The sequence below is a fragment of the Microcebus murinus genome, chromosome 9 (genome assembly GCF_040939455.1).
Source record: "Microcebus murinus isolate Inina chromosome 9, M.murinus_Inina_mat1.0, whole genome shotgun sequence".
Classification (NCBI taxonomy): Eukaryota; Metazoa; Chordata; class Mammalia; order Primates; family Cheirogaleidae; genus Microcebus; species Microcebus murinus.
In genome coordinates this window covers 13,771,885-13,795,559 of record NC_134112.1, presented here as the reverse complement: position 1 = coordinate 13,795,559, position 23,675 = coordinate 13,771,885, and the positions used below count along the sequence as shown (strand labels likewise).

At 36.2% G+C, this 23,675-nt stretch overlaps 1 protein-coding gene across 3 annotated transcripts in view; it reads left to right on the top strand.

The window, feature by feature from the left end:
* The window catches only part of SUGCT (succinyl-CoA:glutarate-CoA transferase), a 684,028-nt gene that overhangs the window by 261,175 nt on the left and 399,178 nt on the right, over positions 1-23,675 (top strand). The gene's annotated exons all lie outside the window — the stretch shown is intronic.

Sequence of the window (23,675 nt, the reverse complement as noted above, 5' to 3'; positions counted from 1 at the left end):
TCAAAGATCAGTTGATTGTAGGTAGATGGTTTTATATCTGGGTTCTCAGTCCTGTTACATTGCTCTGTCTTTATTTTTGTACTAATACCATGGTCTTTGGGTTACTATAGCCTTGTAGCATATCTTGAAGCCTGGTGCCTTGATGCCTCTATATTTGTTTTTTTTTTTTTTGCTTAAGATTGCTTTGGCTACTTGGGCTCTTTTCTGGTTCCAAACAAAGCGTAGAATTATTTTTTCTAGATTTGTGAAGTATGACATTGGTAGCTTGATGGGGATTGCATTGAATTTGTAAGTCACTTTGGGTAATATGAACATTTAACAATGTTGATTATACCAATCCATGAGCATGATATATTTTTCCATTTGTTTGTATTATCTGAGATTTTGTTTCTCAGAGTTTCATAGTTCTCCTTGTAGAGATCTTTCATCTCCTTGGTTAAGTATATTCCTAAGTATTTCATTTTCTTTGTAGATATTGTGAGTGGCATTGAATCTTTGATTTGACTCTTGGCTTGACTGTTATTAGCATATAGAAAAGCTAGTGATTTACGTACATTGATTTTGTAACCTGAGACTTTGCTGAATTTATTTGTCAGTTCCAGGACGGTCTTGATGGAATCTAGATACAAGATTGTATCATCAGCAAAGAGCGATAATTTCACTTCTTCTTTCCTGATTTAGATACCCTTAATATTCTTCTCTTGTCAGATTGCCCTGGCTAAGACTTTAAGCACTATATTGAATAGAAGCGATGACAGTGGGCATGCTTGTCTTGTTCTAGTTCATAGGAAGAATGCATTCAGTTTTTCCCCATTCAGTATGATGTTGGCTATGGATTTTTCATATTAGACATGGCTTTTTATTATGAGATATGTTCCTTCTATGCCGGGTTTCTTGGGGGTTTTTATCACAAAAGGTTGCTAGATTTTGTCAAATGATTTTTCTGCATCTATTGAGAGGATCATATGGTGTTGCTTTTATTTATGTGGTGAATTTTATTTATTGATTTATGTATGTTGAACCATCCTTGCATCCCTTGGATGAAGCCCACTTGGTTTTGGTGAATTATGTTTTTGATATCCTGTTGAATTCAGTTTGGTAGTATTTTATTGAGGATTTTTGCATGTATATTCATAAGGGACATTGGTCTGTAGTTTTCTTTTTTTGTTGTCTCCTTTTCCTGGTTTTGGTATCAAGGTGATAGTGGTTTTGTAGAATGAGTTGGGGATGATTCCCTTCTTCTTGATGTTATGGAATAATTTCTATATTATGGGTACCAGGTCTTCTTTGTAGGTCTGATAGAATTCAGTAGTGAACACATCTGGTCCAGGGGTTATTTTGAGGGAAGTTTTTTATTACTGTTTCAATCTCACTTTCATTATTGGTCTGTTCAGGAGTCCTATTTCTTCCTGGTTGAGTCTTGGGAGGTTGTGTTTTTCCAGTATTTTGTCCATTTTTTTTACGTTCTCTAGTTTATGAACATAGAGATTTATATAGTCGTCATGGATGATGTTTTGTATTTCTGTGGTATTAATTGTGATTTCACCATTTTCATTTCTGATTGAGCTTATTTGGGTCCTTTCTCTTCTGTTCTTGGTTAGTGTAGCAGGAGATTTGTCAGTTTTGTTTATCTTTTCCAAGAACCATGTTTTAGTTTTATTAATCCTTTGTATTGTTTTATTTTTTTCCAATTCATTTAGTTCTTCTCTGCTCTTTGTTACTTCCTTTTTTCTGGCTGGCTTTGGGTTTGGTTTGTTCTTCTTATTCTGGTTCTTTGAGGTGTGACAATAGGTTGTTAATTTTTGATATTTCTACCTTTTTGACGTAGGCATTTAAGGCTATGAATTGTCCCCTGAGGAATGCTTTTGCTTTGTTTGAAAGATTTTGATAGCTTGTGTCCCCTTTGTCATTCAGTTCAAAGAATTTTTTCATTTCCTTCTTAATTTCCTTCTTGACCCAGTAATCATTCAGCAGTGGGTTGTTTCATTTCCATGATTTTGTGTAGGTTTGAATGTTGCTCTTGTAATTGATTTCTAGTTTTATTCTGCTACAATCTGATAAGGTACATAGTTGATTTTTTTTTTAATTTGTTGAGACCTGTTTTGTGGCCTAAGATATGATTAGTTTTGGAGAATGTCTCATGTGCTTCTAAGAAGAATGTATATTCTGTAGTTTTTGTGTAGAATGTTCTGTAAATGTCTGTTAGGTTCATTTGATTTAGAGTTTGCTTTAAGTACATTGTTTCTTTATTTCTTGCTTTGATGATTTGTTGAGCTCTGATAGTGGGGTGTCGAGGTCCCTGGCAATTATGTTTATTTCTTATTTATTTATTTCTTCTTATTTATTTTTTATTTGTTTCCCCTGTTTATTTCTTTGCTTAGTTTTTTTTTTTTTTTTTTTTTGAGACAGAGTCTCACTTTGTTGTCCAGGCTAGAGTGAGTGCCGTGGCATCAGCCTAGCTCACAGCAACCTCAAACTCCTGGGCTCAAGCAATCCTGCTGTCTCAGCCTCCCGAGTAGCTGGGACTACAGGCATGCGCCACTATGCCCGGCTAATTTTTTATATATATATATCAGTTGGCCAATTAATTTCTTTCTGTTTATAGTAGAGACGGGGTCTCGCTCTTGCTCAGGCTGGTTTTGAACTCCTGACCTTGAGCAATCCGCCCGCCTCGGCCTCCCAAGAGCTAGGATTACAGGCGTGAGCCACAGCGCCCGGCCTCTTTGCTTAGTTTTGGTAAAATTTGCTTTATGTATCTGGGAGCTCCTGTGTTGGGCACATATATATTTAGGATTGTTATGTCTTCTTGTTGGATAGCTCCCTTAACCATTATATAATGACCCTCTTTGTCTTTATCTTTGTTCCTAAAGTCAATTTTTATGTGATATTAAAATGGCTACTTCTGTTCTCTTTTGATTTCCATTTGTATCGACTGTTTTTTCCATCTTTTCATGTTGAGTTTGTGTGCATCCTTTGATTTAGATGTGTTCTCTGGAGACAGCAGATACTTGGGTTCTGTTTTATATCCATTCATCCAGGCTGTGTCTTTTGAGAGGTGTATTTAATCCATTAACATTGATTGATGGCATTGATATGTGGGATGTTGGTCTGTTCATCTGGTTGGGTGGTCCTTTACTGCTTTGTCTTACCTCTTGTTCTATTGTTTTATAGTTGTGAGTGTTGGGGCTTTTTTTAAAGGTGAATTTACACTTGTGGGTATCTATTGTGCTGAGTTGTGTATAGTGCTATTCTGAGTATTTTGTTCAAGGCAGGTCTGGTCATGGCAAATTTCCTCAGTGTTTGCACATGCAGAAAATACTTAATTTCTCTGTCAATTGTGAAACTTAGTTTTTCAGGATACAAAATTCTAGGCCGGCAGTTGTTCTGTTTAAGTCAATTGAAGATGGGGCCCTAATCCTTCCTGGCTTGTAAGGTTTCCACTGAGAAGTCTGCATATAATCTAATGGGTTTTCCTTTGTAGGTTATTTGATGCTTTCATCTTGCTGCTTGCAGAATTTTCCCCTTCATTTTGACTTTGGCTAAGTTGATTACTAAGTTTTCTGACGAGGACCTATTTGCTATGAATCTTCCTGGTATTCAATGTCCATCTTATATCTGCATGTCTGAATTTTTGGTGATACCAGGGATATTTTCCTCAATAATTTCCTCAAATAGTTTTTCCATGCTGTTAGTTTTTTCTTCTTTTCCCTCAGGGATACTTATAAATCAAATATAAGTCCACTTTACATAGTCTCATATCTCTCTCAGTGATTGGTCAGACTTTTTTATACTCTTCTCTGCCTCTTTGAATGACTGAGTTACCTTGAGAGCCTTGTCTTCAAGCTTTGAGATTGTTTCTTCTCCTTGGTTTAGCCTGTTAAGCTTTCTGCTACATTTTGAAATTCCCTAAATGACCCTTTCATTTCTTTAACTCTTTCTTATGTTGTCTAGCTCTTTAGTGACTTTTTCATTTTATTTAATTGATTTCCTGAAATATGTTTTTGGCTTCTTTTTGTTGGTTTTCAACTTTCTCTTCAATTCCATTCATCTTATTTTCCATCCATATTCTGAATTACATTTCTGAAATTTTGGCAATTTCTTTGTGTGTGGGGCCCATTAGTGTTACTCTATTGTGTTCCATTGGGGGTGCTAAAGTATTTTATTTTTTCATTTTGCCAGGATTCTTTTGCTGCTTTCTTCTCATTTGGCTTCCCTTATCTCATCTCTGGGTTAATAGAATTGCAGGGCACCTGTTCTTCTTTGCTGGTGACTCTTTCAAACCAAGTCCAGGAGTGACAGCTTCTCAGGGTTAGGGGGTTCTGAGTGAAGTGTTGGACCTCGGGAGGGGGGTGGATTCTGCTGTCCTGGTGGTAGTGTTGGAAACTCACTAGTGGAGTCTTGGGAGCCAGGCACAATTCTGGGATCTCAGTGTTGTAGCCGCAGGCCCAGTGGGGGCCCTGGAACCATAGGGGCAGAGTCTTGGACTTGGGCCCAGTGAGAACTTTGGAGCTGGCTGTGAGGATTTTTGGGGCACAGCCAGCCTATGGAGGGCAGTTCTACTGGTGTGGGAACTTATGATGCCCTGTTACACAGTCTCTATTGTCTAGGGTCGGTGTAGGTAGACCAATGCTGCTGTTAGACCTAGGTTCTCCCCCAACACCTAGAATCCACTGATGCAGTCACCCCAGGCTTCCCAAGTGGTGCCTGTGGTGTCTGGAGCTCCTGCTCTGTTTGGTTCCCACACCAGGTAGGAGATGTGCTCAGCCCCCAGTCACAGGGCACTACACAGGGGAGTGTCTATTCCCTCCCTGGCTCAGCAGGGTTGATACAAAGGCTATTGTTAGAATGCTGGGTCCCATGGAGACCTGGCTCTGTGCACCAGAATGATCAGGTTGGCATTGGCTGCAGAGACCTAGGATTGGCAGGCATCAGCTCTCTGCCACGCTGCTGTCTGGTGGAATGTCTCTGCACAGACTCTGCATAGCTCCCCAATCAGCCCAGAGGTCTGAAGTGGAGCAGGGAGATCCCTCACAGCTTGAGCTATCTGTAACTTTTGTTTCTCTTCTAAAAAAGCAATGTTCCCTCAGGTTGCTTCTATCCTGCTGTCTTCCCCTCTTACAAAGCAGAGTGAATTGTACTGGAACCCCCAGCTTAATCTATGAGATGGTAGGTGATGCTTGTGAGTAAGATTCAGCCATGCCCTGTTTGAGTGAGTTGGTAGATGCCATAATGAGCTATAGAGTAGCTTTCCCTGTCAGTGGTTGATGTTTGCCGGAGAGAGCCAACTGCAGAGATGTTTTTTTTTTTTGCCTGTGATAAGCTCTAGTCCCTCAGGTGGAGCACTTGAATGCCCCAGGTTTTGGGAGGGGGTCTTGTAGCTCCTGGAGGGTTGGGTTGCTTGATGCTTGATCTACCCGACAGCAGAAGTGGGTGGAGGGGCGAGGCTGGGTGCCATTAGCTTGTGTGAATCTGAGCCTCGGCAGGTCTCAGAGGTCATCTTCTCAGCCATTAGGGAGAGGGACTGGGCGGAAGGTCAAGTCCAGCTCTCCAGGTTAGAAAGGCTGCTTCTGAGGGAGGGGCTGCACTTCCCAGACTGGCTGTAGGGAGTGAGCTCTGTCCCTCTTGCATTGCTCCTGCTCTTGGGTCTGAAGACACTGCATATGGTTGTTATGGCACCAGCTGGGATCCTCCCTGCTGGAGCCTGCGCTGCACTTGGTTGCTATGGCACCATGGGCTGGGGTCTTCCCAATGCTGAAGGACCCACCCTAATCTGACAGCCTGGTTTTCCTGTGTGTGTGTGTGTGTGTGTGTGTGTGTCGGGGGGTGGGTGCTTCCCTAGTTCACCAAGTCTTGGACCCCACAATTTTCTCCTGTCAGGTCCACCTACATGGGCTCCCTCACCTTCCAAGTCCAGCTCCTAAACCTCCCCTGTGTCCCCCAGTGACCTGCTGGAGTCCTGGGGTATGAGATCTAGCCTGTGTATCTGACCTACTGGTGTGCATGTCCATAAAATACTGGTAGGCAGGAGTTCTCAGATTGGGCTCTGATGGTCCCCTACAGGTCCCCAAGGGGAGAGGCAAGGGTCCCAGTCTCTGTGGAAACTTCAGACTACAGGACATGCCAGCTGGAGGGAGGGGCGCACTCACCAGATTCTTGGCTCAAACTACTCTCCTGGTGGTGGGTGGGGGAGGATGGAGAAGGATATCAGTCTGAATTGAAGAAAGCCTGCTTTCTGGCCTCTTGGGTCACTCTCCTTGGAGAGGAACCCCGCATGAAGTGTCCATGCTCCTGGGATCATGCAAGTTCTCCCCACAATTCCATGGTTGCTATGGTACTTGGGTTTGTGGAAGTGGAAAGGCTTCCCAGTAACTTGGTAGTCTGCTGATCACTGAAGGATTGTGAGAGGGAGAAAAGGATCTTCCTTTACCACTTCATTGGTCTCCAAGTCTTCCTGGATTTGGTCCTCACCAATATAATTTTTTTCCTTTATCTTCTTCTTTTTTGGCTTTGCAGTTTTTTTCTGTGAAGTCCCTGGCAGGCTCCAGCACTTCTCTCACTGAAATTCACCTCTCTTGTCTCCTCTATCAGAAACCCTTCTTTGTCCCAGGGATGGTCCAACAAGTGATGTCTCTAGTCAGCCATCTTGTCCCATCTCCAGTTCCCCAATTTTTTACCGTACAAATTCTATATTATTTTTAAATTCACGAACCTCATGTTTTTAAGAGAATTTTTCTGCCAAACTATAATTATTATAAGAATCAATGTTCACCATTTTTATTTAATAACGTTTTTCTTAACTGCCAATCAGAAATCTTGATTAGGATGATACAGCTAGTATTATTGTATCGATTTGGTCTAATTCTAGCAAAAGTAAAGCATGATGTTTTTGTTGGCCATGTTGTAGGTAGACAAATAATTTGTTCAACCTTTTGAAAAATTAAAAATAGCTCACAGGACTTAGGAATGCATTGAGCTTTGTACTACTTTCCTAAGAAAGGCTATCAATAGTGCTCATTTTTTGAAAACCAAAAGTGGACGAGATCAGGCGCGTTCAGGGTGGTATGAGTATTACTCAATTCTAAGAAATGACAGTGAGCTAGTACTGTTTATGCTATCCTGGATTAAGTTTAAGCCCGTTATACAAAGTGAGGTGGCACAAGATCTGGAAAATGGGCTATGCATCTACTTGCCATCAAATTGGTACTGATTGATTATATCTATGGTGCTCAAATAGTGACAGTGTTCACCAGGGATTTGGGGTGGGGGGAGACCCACATTTTAGGGATGTGGGGAGCATTTTGGGGGATTACCTCTAACCCTTTTTAGGGAGAGACAAAGATGTACAGTGTAACCAAAATGTCAAAACCAAACAAACAGAAACCAAAAAACCCTTTTATCGGGTGGTGGGCAGGTGGGAGGGGGGAGGAGGGGAAGAGTGTATACTTACATGGTGGGTGTGGTGCGCATCACCTGGGTCTTGGACATGCTTGAAGCTCCTGCATGGTGGGGTTGGGGAGGGGTGGCAGGGGCAATATATGTGACCCTAACAATATTTGTACTCTTATAATATGAGGAAATTAAAGGAAAAAAAAAACTCAAAACTGGACCTTAGTAGCCCATATTCTGTTCTCTTTTAAGAGATACTTGTTCCTCAGTATGGGCAATAGATTTGGAACTTGTGAATACTACACTTGAATTATTCCTGGCATTAATGATTGTGCTTTCATAAAGAATAAAGCACTTCTGTGTGTTCCTTGGTTGCTGTACTGTGTTGATAGCCTCCACAAAAAGCCTCAGCCAGGGTCTTTGAAGTCTTTAGTAAAATAGATCCATGAGTTTTGTGTCATTTTTACGTGTAAGTTTTTCAAAGTTTTAATTGGTATCTTGGACCTTCCCCAATGCTGTTGACTTAACTATTCAGTTAAATAACATCTATAATTTCCTTATTTTTTATTTTTAGGGGAAAACTACCTCATATTCAATTTCTATCTCTTCCCTTTTCCCCTTTCCTAAATCCTGTTTCCTTCCTTCCTCTTGTCCTCCTGCTCCAACTTTCTACCCTTATCTTGCCATTCCAAATTTACCCTGTTTTAAAATTCAGTAATAAACAGATATTATGTATCTTTCTAATTGTATTTCACCTATTTGCATGAAGTCTTCATTGAACATGTGGTTTCTTAGAGAACAAGGAGGATTTTTTCAGCAGACACCTATATGATACAATTTAGAAGGGCTAGAGTGAACTTCTATTCCATGGACTATAACTCTTCCTTACACATTGTTTGCTGATTTCAGAGGTTCTGTAGTTATAGTTTTTTTTTTTTTTTTTTTTTTTTGTATAAAAGTTTGTCTACTCTTAGGTTTCAAACAGCACAGGGGAGGTTAAAGCATGAACTCTGATTCCTCAGTGTAAATAAGTTTTCCCAGATCTTTTCCTCAGATTAGATTTTAATGTGGAGAAAGTAGAGAAATCTTCAAAGTGTTGGCTGCATAAGGTGAATGAAGAGGGGCAGAATGAAAAGCTGAGAGCAGCCACAAGCCCCAGAGATTAAGTTCTCCTTCCCGACACTTTTGCCTAGGACCGAGAGGCTATGGAAGTCTCTTTTAACTCTGATGAAACCCACCCCTCCCTAAACCTGGCAACCATCGACTCTCCCATGTCTACATGTTTTTAATATACATAGAGAAACTTATTGTTTTCTCCCTCTGAAACATTTTTGTTGGTCTAATATTCTTTTTCCCATATGATCACATTTTAAAATCTCTTCTGCCAGCTTTTTTTTCTAACTTCTATTAGCATCTTATGGGGCTGCATTTCATATGATTTATATATATCCTCAACCTACATATTTAGTTTATTATAACCTACCCCCAACCCTTCATAATGCTTTGAATCATATCATTGTAAGTTTATCTGGCATCCACTGTAGAAGAGCTAATTTGGATAAATGGGTCTGACGTTTGGTGAGGGTTACATTTGTTTTCTTATGCATTCCTACCATTATCAGCTAATAGATGGTCCCTTGTAAAATGTCTATATTTTATGTGATACATTTTCTGAATGTTGGTTATTTGGAGATAGATTTAAGTGGGTATGTTTTGTTACTGTAAAATCAGCCTGGAGGGTAAAAGAAAGAAAGAAACACAGCTCTGGAAAGCATCCCTTTGGCTTGCAGACTGAAAAGCGAACCGCTACAACTCCAAGCAAGCTCCTCCTGACCAGGGCTCTTTCCACTCTGTTAAGAGAATTCTTTGTGACTGAGAATCAAATGATGTCTTTAAGTGAGTCAGGATGGAATGGAATGTCATCTCACTCCCCCCGCACCCCCTTCATTTTTTTTTTTCCAGGAGGGCTATAAACCATTCCACACTGCCTTTTAGTAGAAAGAATTAGGTGGTGGTTGTGGGATATTTATATGTGTGTGTAGGAAGGGGATGATGGTGGTGGGAGGGAGTCCAGTAAACTCTTGCTTCCCTGGATAAAACATTTTATACCCTCGTTTCTCCATTGGAACTTAATGTATATTTTTAGATTTATAGAATGTTAAAGTCCTAAACACTTGGGGAGCTGCACAGAACTTTGGATATCCTTGAATTTAACCCCTTCCTTAGTATAAGAACTTAGACTTTAACAGTATTATAGTCCAGGGATCCCTTGAAATCTGGTGGAAGACTCCACAAGCCAACTCTAAAGGCCTTCCTTTGGGGTGGGTGTAGGTACAGCTCTCTAGACTTTTCTGGCTGACCTTGTTTCACTCTTGACTTTTGAATCGGATGGAGAATCTGGAGTTTTGACTCAGTCTCCTGACACTCTGGTTTGCTCCTCAGACTCCCTGACTCATTCCTCTCTTGCCCAATTTCCTGCCTGCCTTTGGCTTAGACTGAGTTCTGTTCTTCAGCTACTTTGCCCCCACGTGGATTCTATTCTTATCTCCTTTTTGGTTTGGCTTTCTAATGTAGGCCTTCCTTGGGTCTTTGATCTTACATCAACCAGTGTTTCCAGTAAGAGCTGACTCCACCTCTCCCAGTGCTGACAGCTGACATTCCTGCTGAGTCTTGATTTCTACCAGCTGTCCAGCATCCTGGAACAGTCCCTGGTGACCAGCTGTTCCTGGCCATCCTCACCTGGACAGTCCACAGTAGTTTTGGCAAGTTGCTCGCTGCTTCTATCATCAGACTGTACCTACCTTAATTCTAGTTTAACGTGTTTTCCCCAGTATTACACAGCTCATTGGGGAGGCTCACATTGTAATCTAAGATTATCAATTTCTTATCCACAGCACTCACAGAATAATTGCCTATTCCCCTTTTCTCTAACCATAGATTTTATGTTCAGAATAATCCTGGCTAGGAAAAGAAAATAAATGAACATTCTCTTTCTCTCTCTCCCCTGACCCCCATTGTGTATACACAACTTTTAATCTTTCAATTTAGAAATTTACATTTTCCTTTCTTAATGATTTTTCTTTCCTCTATTGTGAATTGTTTTTCTTTTCTCATTTGCTAACTTTGGAAAAAGAAAAATCCAGACATTGGAATGTCTGAGTTTATTTAAGTCTCAGTACTCTGTTCAATTTAATGAATGGAAACAAAAAAGGAAAATCAAAATGCTGGTCTGGATCTTTGTGGTTCTGGGATGGTCCCTTTTTGGTGGCTATTGATGTATACTGAGTTTGGAGAATAAGATTAATTGATGGTTATAAGTTATTTTTTAAACACATTAAAATATGGAAATATATTCTAAAATATAGAAATTTGGAATTATTAGCAAGTTACAAAGAAATTGTAAAAATATAATCATTCTATACTAATTTAACATGCTGTGATCTAAAATAGAAGATGGGAGAGATAATGAAGTTGGTATCTGAATGTACAATACCAAGTACAGGTTGTTCACTAAAATGGTTGCATTTGTTAGACTAAAAAAGTTCTACAAATACTACTATAATATTAAAATAATAATACTTAAAAATTTACAGTTAATAGAGTTAAGTATGTGAGCAAATACAAAACTAATACAAAAACCAGTACTTTTCCTATATAATCTAAAATATAATGAAGAAGAGATTTTATTTAGGGTTAACAGCAGCAACATCAAATACAAAATACCTAGGGATAATGGTAGCCATGGGACTTACATGACAAAAAACACCCCAAAACTATAAAACCTTCTTGGCTAAGAAGACTAAATATTGTAAGGATGTAAAATTTTCTTGTATTAATTGTTTAGCAAAATTCAGAGTACAATTTTAACAAAGTTATTTTCAAAATTTAACAAATTCTGAAGTTATCTTCAAGAATAGACTAAAAAGTTTTTTTTAAAGTAATGGAGGTGACAATCCCTGCTATATAGTAGACCAACTCTAATGTTAAAGCACCATAAATAAATTGAAGAAATAAAGTGGAGAAAATATTTCCAACAGTAACTACAGATAATAGTACTTATTTTACAAAGAGACCATTAAAATAGTTCAGAAAAAAATCACAACAACCTCAGTATATTAACTTGACATAATTTACAAAAGTTGAAGTGATAACGTCAAATTCATGTAGGAAAAGGTATTCATGCTTACTAGTAATTAAATATAGGCAAATAAAAATGGTTGAAAGATGTTTTTCTCTTTTTAATCATTCAAATACTTATAAAAAGTAGGTAATAATTAATGCTGCTTAATGCTTAGTAAGATATGCAGGTTTATTACCTTGTGGGGAGAAAGCAACTGGACAACTGGCATATAGATCCTTAAAATGTCATTCTTAGTGACTCAGCAATTCTTTTTCAGAATATTCATTCTTGATATCCTAGTAAATTTCTTTAGAGAACTCAAGATAAAGACAATGATAAGTACACAGTTGCAGAGGTATTCACAGTAATGAAACAGTGCAAAGCACACAAACATCTGGCATTTGAGAAATAAGTAAAAACTTACTTTGGAATATTGTGCATTCACTAAAAATTAAATTTATTAATAATTTTTATTACATGGAAATGCTTATTATATGATATTAATTTAAAAAGGCAAAATTATAAACTATGTTAGTAACAACAAAAAGGAATAGCAACAAAGGAGGAAGTACAGCTAAATATTAATAAGCATGGTTATGTATGGATAGAACTATAGGTAATATTTGTTGTAACATACTTCTATTGCTATTTTCTAAATTTTTAATACATGTCTTAGTAATCAGTAGGTTGGTAGACCTAACAAATAACACTATAATATACGCCCATTTTTAAGAGAGCAAACAACTTAAGCCCAAAGTAACTATAAAAAAAAACAACAAAAAAAAACACTCTGTCTTCTGACCTTGGTTGTAAGTATACCAACAGTTTTATGCTAAGTCTTACATCTTTGAGGGCCCCAAATGGCACAGAACATGCAGATTAAAATAAAGGTCAGGGTTAATTCTGTTCATGGAAATGCCTCTTGTCATTAATTCACGTTCTTCACTTTTACTTTGTGTGAATATCAATATCAAAGTGAATATTTTCTAACTTTTATGTTACTCTGAAGAAATGGCTACATTTTTATAATAATGTCTTATATAATTTACTTATTTTCAGTTGTAGTTTTTTCCCTTACAGATTGAGAAAATTGTATATTTTTCTTACTTTGATTTTTTTATGGGAGGGAAAGTATAAACTTACTCAGAGAGAAAATAATCGTGTCTCTTATTTGTATGCCTCAAAATTTTTGATTTTTCAGTAGAAAAGAATGTTTTGATGAAACACAGTCCACTGATGACTTCTGCCATAAATAGCAGAATCCACTAACAATTTATTCATGCTTTTTGTGGTTCTTTACTGTATTGTTCAATAAAAGTTACATACTTATTTTAATAGTAGCCATATGAAGCATCGTAAAGCAACATGCATATGCAAAAGCTGTACATTTGAGAAATGTCGTTAATTTTATGAAAGCTGTTACCTTATTTTTACTAAATATGTCACTTTATCTTCACAATAGCAATGAATGTGATTTTTATTAAAACGCTATTTAAAATTAAATTAAAAAGTAAGATTGCATTTAGTATACTTTCTTAAGTAACCTTTATTTTTCCCACTACCAAAGTGTTTCTGTCTGAATTGTTCATTCTATAAGATAGCAGCACCCCAACATTACTGGCCTATCAGTAATATTTTTCACCACCTCCTAAAAGTACTGCTGGAGGTAGAAGAGTGTGACTGTGATCTACAAATGCAGTTATAGGAGTAAAACAAATGGTGGCATGATTTAACCAAGGACAAAAAATGGCTTTCCAGTTGCCAGCTTATTTTGATCTATATTTCTAAATAACCTCCTTTGGGCATATCCAACAAGAAAATGAATCCAGGAGCTCGTCCCTTCCAGAAAATATTCTTGAGAATGAGCCAGTTGCATAATTTGGTGCTTGGAGTTCATGGATGGCTGATGGATGGGCAAAGACCTAAAATTTACTTGAGTTATAGTGATTTAATTCAAAATTCCTATCTCATACTCCTCTCCCATTATTTTGCCATTTTCCCTTCTCTCTTTTTCTCAGCTACTATTGGGTTTGGTAGTTGGTCTGGAGGAAAATCATGCTAGCTCCCTCTCTCTCCCCAGCCCCAAGTCAAGCTATAGTTTAGCTCATAACATAAAACAATCAAATAGTGTTTAATTAATGCCAGATACTTTATACTCCAAAAGGTAAATTACTTAAATTTTTAATTTAATTAAGTAATAATTTAATTACTTAAATTTAGTAGAGGATTTAAGAATGATTTAGAAACAGCATAGGGGTAATAGTTTGGTTTTGCCTCAAGGCTAAGCCATTCTGAGTCTTGGGTACAGGTAATTTATCACAGAGATGAATCCAGGAAACACAAATGAGCAGGGGTGGAGGGAAAGTGAGGCAGAGAAGCAGATTGCCTGTGTGGGTGGCTGGCACTCAGTCATGCTTGGGACACTCTGAAAACTGTGTGGAACATACTTCAGAATCATGTCGCTGGAGGATGGGGATGCTGGGACATTTATTGACCAGCTCCTATCCTCTGGTGTTTGATGGTTGCCCCTGGAGGTACAACCCAGGAAACCCCCATGGTGTTAGAGAAAGCCACATGTGAATAAAAGGTGCAAGCATTTGAGATGGGAGGCTGTCAGCAGGATGGAAATTTCTCTATTTGCAGTAAAAAACACAGACCAACTCAAGTTGGTCAAGGAGACATGGAAGGGGTCTATAGCCTTTACAACTGTTATGTCAGAAGATGAGAAAGGCTGAATGGAATTGTAATTAATACAAGTTGAAGCTCGAATGCAACTGCTCAGCTTTCAATACTTTTCCTGAATTATTAAGATGGGGGATAATATAACAGTAATCCCTACTTCTAGAATTGTTGAGAGAATTAAATGATTGAATACAGTAGAGTGCCTGGCATATGGCAAACACTTGATAAGTTTACTTGTAGGGATCTGATGGGGCACAGTACAGTGTGGTGGTGGTTAATTTGTTTTGGGTAAGAGAGTTATGTTCATGAAATCTACATTTTCACTTTTACTTGTCATCTACATGGCATGTTGACTTGCATTAAGTGCTAACCACAAAATGTCTTTAAAACACACACACACACACACACACACACACACACACACACACACACACACACACAACACCCCCCCCCCCAAAAAAAAATCCCTGGCTGCTATTAAGACTTGTTTCTCCTAGTGCCTTTATTTTTGGACATAAATACATTTTTTTGTTCATTCTGTTTAAAACAAAATCGAATCTGTTTAAACCAACCCAATTGCTGTCTCTACTCATTTCTTGTTATTCACAAATCTGACCAACATGGCATCATCCAAGTTCTTATTTGGGTTCAACAATGGAAACCATCCTCACTACCTGAGATTGAAACTGACTGTCTGGGACTGAGTGTGTTATTTGACTGCCTTCAAATTCACACATTTGTGTCATTTTGCAAACTACATTTCTCCATCTTATTCACAAAGATATTTTGAATGACCTTGTTAGTATCTTTGGTGGAATTCAGGAATACTTTCTTGATAATATTTCCCTCATATACCTGTTTAGAACCCAATCAAAAAGAAAATGAGATTGGCTTGGTATTATTTGCCTTTAAGAAAACCATATTGGCTACTGATTCTTAGTTATTTCCTTTTCTAAGCATTAAAAGGGTACTTTAAAATCCTTCATTCACAAATATATATTGAATTACTACTCTGCTAAGCATCATTTTGAGTTCTAGGATTACTTTCTCAAGAATCAACATCTAATTAACAAAATCTAGTTTTCTCATCTTTGAAAATGAGCAACAATAACGTATCTTTACAAAATTGTTACTATGATTTAGTGAGAAATGTATGAAGCACCTAGCAGAGCAAAGAGGTGCTCAATACAATCTCAATTTCATTTCCCAGGTTCATAGAGAATTAACTCAAATAATTAATTAATCAATCAATCAACCTGTCAATCCATCAATCCATGTATGCATTCAATGACCTTTTATTGCTCATGTCCTCATTTATCAAGGTGGCATAGCATGGGGGTGGGATGGGTTGGTAAGATGATGGGTTCTATACTGTCTTTACTATTCTATTCTATTCTTTACTTTACTATTCTATTCTGTCTTTACACTTCGGATGGAACCAGAGAAGACCCCATCTAGCAAAATCAGTCCTAGGCAATAAAAACAAAATAGGAGGTATCAATTTACCAGACTTCAAACTATACTACATGGCTATAGTCATTAAAACAGCATGGTACTGGCATAAGAACAGGAACATTGATCAGTGGAACAGAGCAGAGAACCCAGATATAAAACCATCCTCATATAGCCAACTAATCTTTGACAAAGCAGACAAAAACATACACTTGGGGAAAGAATCCTTATTCAATAAATGGTGCTGGGAAAACTGGATAGCCACATGTAGAAGACTGAAACAAGACCCACACCTTTCACCTCTCACAAAAATCAACTCACTCGGCTAACAGACTTGAACCTTAGGTGTGAAACTATTAGAATTCTAGAGGAAAATGTTGGAAATATCCCTCTAGACATTGGCCTAGGCAAAGCATTTATGAAGAAGACCCCAAAGGCAATCACAACAGCAATAAAAATAAACAAATGGGGCCTGATGAAATTAAAAAGCTTCTGCACAGCCAAAGAAACTGTCAAGAGAGCAAACAGACAGCCCACAGAATGGGAGATAATTTTTGTAAGCTACACATCCGATAAAGGGCTGATAACTAGAATCTATTTAGAACTCAGGAAAATCAGCAAGAAAAAAATCAAACAACCCTATCAAAAAATGGGCAAAGGACATGAACAGAAACTTCTCAAAAGAATACAGAATAATGGCCAACAAACATATGAAAAAATGTTCAACATCTCTAATCATCAGGGAAACCACAATGAGATATCACTTAACTCCAGTGAGAATGGCCTTTATCATAAAGTCCCCAAACAACAAAAGCTGGCGTGGATGCAGAGAGAGAGGAACACTCCTACACTGCTGGTGGGGCTGCAAACTAGTTCAACCTCTGTGGAAAGCAATATGAGATACCTTAAAGTGATACAAGTAGATCTACCATTTGATCCAGCAATTCCACTACTGGACATCTACCCAAAATATCAAAAGTCACTTTTTGGAAAAGACACCTGCACTTGAATGTTTATAGCAGCACAATTCACAATTGCAAAGCTGTGGAAACAACCCAAGTGCCCATCAATTCATGAGTGGATTAATAAAATGTGGTATATGTATACCATGGAGTACTACTCAGCTTTAAGAAACAATGGTGATATAGCACCTCTTGTATATTCCTGGATAGAGCTGGAACCCATTCTACTAAGTGAAGTATCTCAAGAATGGAAAAACCAGCACCACATGTACTCACCAGCAAATTGGTATTAATGGATCAACACCTTAGTGGACATATAGGAGTAACATTTATTGGGTGTCAGGAGGGTGGGAGGGGGGAGGATGGGATGGGTATATACAAACATAATGAGTGAGATGTGCAACGTTTGGGGGATGGACATGCTTGAAGCTCTTACTCAAGGGGGGAGGGGGCATGGCCAATATATGTAACCTTTAACACTTGTACCCCTATAATACGCTAAAATAAAAAAATAAAAGATCATGGATTCTGGAGTTCATACTGTCTGGGATCTCATCCTGGCTCTTGCTAACTGTGTGACCCTGGCAAATAAATTAAATTTCTATGTTTCAGGCTCATCATCTAATAGTATTTATGTCATAGGATTGTCATGAGAATTAAATGTGTAATTTATGTAAAGTGCATAAAACAGTGCCTGGAACGTAGTAAATGGGTCAGTCTCTGGCCTGGTGTAAGACTATAACTGAACAAGTCAGAGTCATTTCCTCCCCTCTAGTGCTTACAGTTAGTAGAGATCTCCATATCCTCTATTAAACTATGAGACTCTTTTTATCATCTGCTCTTTTTTTTAAGGATTTGAAATTTTTTGAGGGAAAAAAAAGAGTATAATGAACACTTATTTCTTTTTATATGTTTCCAAATTGTTTTTTAGAGTTTTCTTAATGTATATGCATAATTAGATATAATTGTATGTACATACAATTCTGAGTTCTGTGTTTGCATTTGCTTAAAGTTTTTTTTAATGTGTTTGGTGTATATTGGCTATGTATTTACTTTAAATTGCTCATATAGTAACCTATTATATAAATGTTATATTTCACATGACAAAATGCTATGGTATTTTGTTGTGATTTTTGGCATTTAGGGCATTTAAAATTTTTTATTTTCGTTAGAAGCATTTGATTGGAATATCACTGTACAAATGGAATCATTCAATTAAACTGAATTAACAGATTTATAGATCTTATTAACAGATTGTTTTCAAGACAATTTGAGTTAATTTGTGGCACCTCAGCAATATGTAACCATTCATTTTTGCCACTACATACTGTATATAATGATAACTCAAGATCATTGAATTTTCATTTCTTAAATTACAACTGGGGCTGAGCATGTTTCCCTGTGATGATTTGTTTTCATCTTTTTCTTTTGAATTTTCATTTTTTCTCCACTGATGAACAGGATATGGTTGTTTACACTATTTATATATTTCCTAGTGAATAATAGGTAAAGGGTGTAGGAGTATTTGGCTTATAGAAGACAGAATTTGGTGGAAAGGCATGACTGTTATTTTAAAATATTGAAGAACTGTTTTGGGGAACAACATTGCATAGGGCTCTTCAGGACTCAACAAGGATCCATGGGAGGAAGTTTCCAGGAGCAGATTTCAGAATGAATGTGAACAGTGTGTTCTAACATTTAAAGCATTGGCTTTCACTTGGAAAGAATCTTAGAATCTTCATCAGGGAAAGGAAACTTGTATGGGTGGAGTTAAGGAAGATGGAGAAAGAACAGAAGGATTGAGAAGATGGAGTCCTGATTTAGAGATTTCCAAAGTTAATTGCTTCTGAAAGTACTGTCTTCTCCGGTAGAGCACTTCTTGTACTGTATACACGGAAAAGCAGATTGGCTGACCACTCTTCTAGGTTCCAACGGTGGAAGGAAATTGATAGTAAAATTCATTCCACCTCTGGGATCCTTTGAAATCATAAATAACATTTTCTATCCTCTGCTTTTCTTTATACCATATTCATGTTAGTGTTTTTTGCACAGTAACAAAATAATGTTCCTTTTCCTAAGGCTATTCATGTATGGAAGGCAGCATACGAGAAAATGGGTAAATCTGTGAAGTAGTAGATTTTTATACTTCTTTTGAAAATTTCCTTTCTTTAATAAGTTTAAATTAAATTCAGTAGAGACATATTAGAAACAGTTTTGAAACAAAAAATAAAGAGAAGTTGCAGTCTTGTGTTTTATGGTGGTCGCTTTTCATTACCATATACTTGAATTTAGATTGTGTTTAGTATGTTGCTGATAGTCTGAATGTGTATTTTAGGTGACTTTAGCTGACTTATTAACCTTTAAGATATGTCAATAGAGAACAAATCAATTTTAGGGTGAGTAGTTCTAACAATAGCATCCACAACAATAATAATATCTAATTTCTATTTATTACTTACTACCATCTGTCAGGCACTGAAATAAGAGTTTCATTTATACCACATTTATTTCAATTAATCCTCACAAAACTTTGTGAGGTAGGAATCACTATTATGCCATTTTTAAATTGATGGTGGAGCTAAGGTTTAGAGAGTTTAAGAAAAATATTCAAAGGTTATGTGGCTAGTAAATGATGGAAACAAATCCTGGCTAGCCTATTTAGAGGACTAAGGCTCCTTTTATGTTGAGGTATATTTAGCACATAAAAATTGTATATATTTAAGATGGATATTTTAAAATATGATTTGATATACATATGAAATAATCACAATCAAGGTAATTTATATATTTATCACTTTAGCTTGTTGATACACTTTTATGGTAAGAACACTGAAGACCTACCCTTTAAGTAAATTTCAAGTACATAATGAAGTAGTGTTAATTATAGTCACATTGTTGTTTATTAGATCTTCAGGACTTATTTTTTCTTTATAACTGAAACTTAGTATACTTTGACCAACATTTCTATTTCCCTCTTTCCTAATTAGGTTTCACATATAAAAACTGCCTAATTGAATCTAATATTAATTTAATCTATATTAATATTAATATTATTTTATTTTATATGTTGAATCTTATCTAATTAGATTCCATATATATGAGATCATATTGTATTTGTCTTTCTGTGTCTGTCTTATTTAACCTGATGTATTGTTCTCTGGGTTCATTTATGGTGTAGCAAATGGCAGAAATTCCTTCTTTTTTATATAGCTGAATGATATTTCTTTGTGTGTTTGTATGTGCGTATACATATATATGTATCTATTCATTTGTAGATGGACAGTTAGTTAGGTTATTTCCATATCTTGGCTTTTGTGAATAATGCTGAAATGAACATGGGCGTGCACATATCTCTTCAAGGTACTGGTTCATTTCTTTTGGGTGTACAGTCATGTGCTGCATAACAGTGTTTTGGCCAATGATGGACTACATATATGACAGTTGGTCCCATAAGATTATACTACTGTATTTCTACAGTACTTTTTCTATGCAAATTTGTATGCCTTCTTTTGAGAAATTCTTATTCAGGTCCTTTGCTAATTTTTAAATTAGGTTATTTATTTTTGCTCTTGAATCATATTAGTTCTTTATACATTTTGGATGCTAATCTCTTATCAAATAAATGGTTTGTAAATATTTTCTCACATTCTGTAGATTGTCTTTTCACTCTTTTAATTATTTTCTTTGCTTTACAGGAAATTTTAGTTTTATATAATATAAATATTATTGCATATACCAATGTCAAGAAATATTTTTCCTATGTTTTCTTCTGGTAATTATATGATTTCATGTCTTATATTTTAGTCTTTAATCCATTGTGAGTAGATTTTTGTATATGGTGTGAGATAGGGTTAAATTTCTTTCTTCTGCATGTGGATGCACAGTTTTCTCATTGTCATTTATTGAAGAGACTATCCTTTCCCCACTTTGTGTTCATGGTACCCTTATTGAAGATCAGTTCACTGTAGATGGATGGACTTATTTCTATTGGTCTATATGTCTTTTTAGTATGCTGTTACCATACTCTTTTGATTACTGTAGTTTTCCAATATATTTTGGTATCAGGAAGTGTGATGCCCCCAGTTTTGTTCTTCTTGCCCAAGATTGCTTTGTGTATTCTAGGTCTTTTATAGTGCCATATAAATTTTAGGATTGCTTTTTCTATTTCTGTAAAGAATATCATTGACTTTTCTTATTTTTATGAATTGAAGGGGTACAAGTGCAGTTGTGTTACATGAATACATTGCATAGTAGTAAAATCTGAGTTTTTAGTGTGACTATCATTTGAATAATATACATTGTAACTATTAAGTAATTCTCATTCCTCAGCCCCCCTTATGTTTTCCCACTCTTCTGAGTCTCCAATATCTATTATTTCATACTCTATATTCATGTGTATACATTATTTATTTCCCACTTACTAGTGAGAACATGCAGTATTTGACTTTCTGAGTTTTTCTAGTTATGATAATGACCTCCAGTTCCATCCATGTTACTGCAAAAGACATCATCTCATTCCTTTTGATAGCTAAATAGTATTTCATGGTATATATATTCACACCACATTTTCTTTATCCAATCATCTATTGATGGACACTTAGGTTGATTTTATATCTTTGCTATTGTGAATAGTTTTACAATAAACATATTAATACAAATGCAAGTATCTTTTTGGTGTAATGATTTATTTTCCTTTGGGTATATACCCAGTAGTGGGAGTGCTAGATTGACAAACTATTTTTAGTTCTTTGAGAGATCTCCATACTGTTTTCCATAGAGGTTGTACTAATTTACATTGTCAACAACAGTGTATAAGTGTTCCCTTTTCTCCATATCCTTGCCAACATCTGTTACTTTTTGACTTTTTAATAATAGTCATTCTAACTAGTGTAAGATGATATCTCATTGTGGTTGTAATTTGCATTTTTCTGATGCTTAGTGATGCTGAGCATTGTTTTATATGTTTGCTGGCCACTGGTATGTCTTCTTTTGAAAAATGTCTATTTATGTCCTTTGACCACTTTTTAATGGGGTTATATTGTTGATGTTTGAGTTCTTTGTAAATTCTGGATATTAGTCTCCTGTCAGATGCATAATTTGCAAATATTTTCTCCCATTCTACAGATTGTCTGTTCACTTTGTTGATTATTCCTCTTGCTGTGCAGAAACTTTGTAGCTAAGTCATCCTACAAATTCAATGAAATCCCTATGAAAATACCAACATCATTTTTCACATAATTAGGAAAAAAATCCTAAAATTCATATGGAAACAAAAAAGAACCTAAATATCCAAAGCAATCCTAAACTAAAAGAACAAAGCTGGAGGCATCACACTACTTGACCTCAAATTCTACTACAAGGGTAAAGTAACCAAAACAGTATAGTACAAGTATAAAAATGACCCACAGATCAATGGAACAGAATAGAAAACCCAGAAATAAAACCATATATCTACAGCCAAGTGATCTTTGGCAAAGTCAACAAAAACATATACTATGGCAACCATACTCTTTTCAATAAATGGTGCTGGAAATGTTGGATAGCCCCACATGCAGAAGAATGAAACTGGACCCAAATCATTCACCATATACAAAACACTGATGAAAGAAATTGTATGTGACACAAACAAATGGAGAAACATTCCATGCTCATGGATCAGAAGAATTAATATCATTTAAATGGTCATTAACATTTTGATAGGGGTCACATTGAATCTGTAGGTCACTTTGGGTAGTATGCATAATTGAATGATATTAATTTTTCCAATCTATGAACATAGGATGTCTTTCCGTTTATGTGTCTCCTTTAATATCTTTCATCAATGCTTTATAATTGTTAATGTCTTTTAATTTTTTGGTGATTTTTTAAAAGTACTTTATTCTTTTTGTTTCTATTGTGAATGGGATTGAATAATCTACTATAGAATGAACTTCAGACCATAAAAGTGACTGGAGAGATAGTGACCTAAAGACTAGTGATAAACTTCATTAATATACACACACCCACACACACTAATGTCTAAATAAGAATCAAAGAGAATGAGTATAATATTCAATGACTATATACTCTGATTACGTATATATACAGATGTAGTACAACCATTAAACATGGGAGTAGAATTGAAGCAGTATATTCAACATTTAAAAAAAAAATCACAAGTGGTTGTGGTAGGATTAAGATATTTATTGTGAGATTATTGTATATGTGATACAGGATAAAGCAAATGAGAAATTATGGTATATTCTAATATCATCATCATGTATGTCCTTGAGAACCAGAATTATTCTAAATGTTCTTTACATTAAAAACTCTGCCATAAATAAAAATTTAAGGTAAAAACAAAACTGGTCTAATGTACTCAATTTAAAAAGATCATTAAAAAACATTTACACATTAATAAGAAGGAAAAACCCAATAGAAAATTGTGGAAAAGATATAATCAGGCTTTTTATAAAGTAAAATACACAAAAAACTGAAAGCCTTAGTAACTAGTCAGATGCCTTTTTTCTCTAACAAATTGGGGGAAAAATCAAATCAAATGATAAAACATAGCTTTGGTGAGAGATACTGCTTCTATAATTCATTTGACACTTACTCTTTTCACTGAGACCTTCTGAGGTTACCCTATTAAACAGTACAGCTCCTCGTAAAGGGCTTTATTTTTCTGCTTAATTTTTGTCCATGGCAATTCCACAAATAATATAGATTTTACAGTATTTTTTTGTGTATGGTAAGGTTATAGTTAAATTTATTTCTTCTTTTGTGCCTGTTGATATTTAAGTATTTTTTTCTTGCAATAATTATGTATTGCTTTGCTAGTAGCTCTTCAGAAAGAGATCCCAATTACAAAGGCTTATATTTTCATACAAGCAGCCTGTGGTGTGCAGTATCACTGGACGTTGGCAATGTGGACAGCATTCCCACGTCCTGTTTGTAATGATGCTGCTCGGGCTATATGAACAGTCACCACAATTCTGGTCAGGCCAAACCATTATCATGTATGACCCATAGTTCATTTAAAATCTGTGCAAAATAGAGTTTATTTCTAAACTGTGAATGAAAATTAATATGAA